Raw genomic sequence first — 1,220 nt, forward strand, 5'->3', positions numbered from 1 at the left:
ACACACACGTACACACGCAAACACACACCAATACACACATAAACACACACAAACATGCACACACACACAAGCAGTTTTCTTGCGCTCACAAACAGGCTTACAGTCACATGCATAAAATAAAGAAACGGTAATATAATAAGCAATAATAATGTTAAACAAGATACCTACTCAGTACATGTATTCTGATTGTTGAATGGTTGCTTACGGCGCCTTATTTCCACTGCACATTGCCGGTCGAATTCATTAATTTTTGATGAAACAGGAGCCAGCAAGATTTTTTAAAAATCTCCAAGAAGGGGCAAAAGCCACCATCCTGGCACAATACGAACGAACTTGACCCAGTTTTGACCGTGACCTTCAATTCAAACGCATTTTTTGTTTTTCAAGGCCGCGGGTCGAAAGGGTCATAATATTGTGCCAAAATGGCAGTTGCCATCTCATTTTCTGATGGGAATCTGACTGTCTCCAGCTCAATTCGGCTGATTTCGACTGGTGATGTGCACTGGTATTAGCACAATAGAAGAGGAAACAATAAAAATACGATATGATGAGATTCAATACGTTCAACAGACTAGGAAGAAAGAGAATAAAGCAGAAGTAGATACGATGTAACAGAAAGGATAGATGCAGTTATAAGAGTAGGTAAACATGAATAAAACAAAACTAGAGGTACGATACAATAGAAATGAAAGATAAAATTAGAGGAGGTAAACATGGATAAAAAAAATAAAAATAGACAAGATAATAATAGAAAGGAAAGATAAAGTAAGAGCAGATAAAAGTAAAAAGATGAAAAAAAAAAGATACAGTATAATTGAAAGGGAAGATATATTTAGAAGAAATAAAAATCATTAATGATGTGGAAAAAAAATGATACGATATAATGGACAGAAAAGATTAAGTTAGAGCAAGTTAAAAAAACAACCCAACATTAAACAGAACAGACCAAATTAGATATGATATATCATTGGTAAAAAAAGGAAAAGTTAGAGAAAGAAAAAATGAAGTAGACAAAGCTAGATTGGTTACACTATTATAATGAAAAAGAAGTATTATGAAGTAAGAGCAGATACAAAATGAAGTCAATATAGCAAAATGAGAATAAGATAATTTTGACTGATGAAACTGAAATAGAACCACTTTGAGCCTATCAAACGTCGTGATTCACTCGAGAAACATTCTGGACGTAGAGGTAGAAGGCCATAGAGGGAGGGGGCCGC

The sequence above is a fragment of the Aplysia californica genome, unplaced genomic scaffold (genome assembly GCF_000002075.1).
Source record: "Aplysia californica isolate F4 #8 unplaced genomic scaffold, AplCal3.0 scaffold00135, whole genome shotgun sequence".
In the NCBI taxonomy this organism is placed as follows: Eukaryota; Metazoa; Mollusca; class Gastropoda; order Aplysiida; family Aplysiidae; genus Aplysia; species Aplysia californica.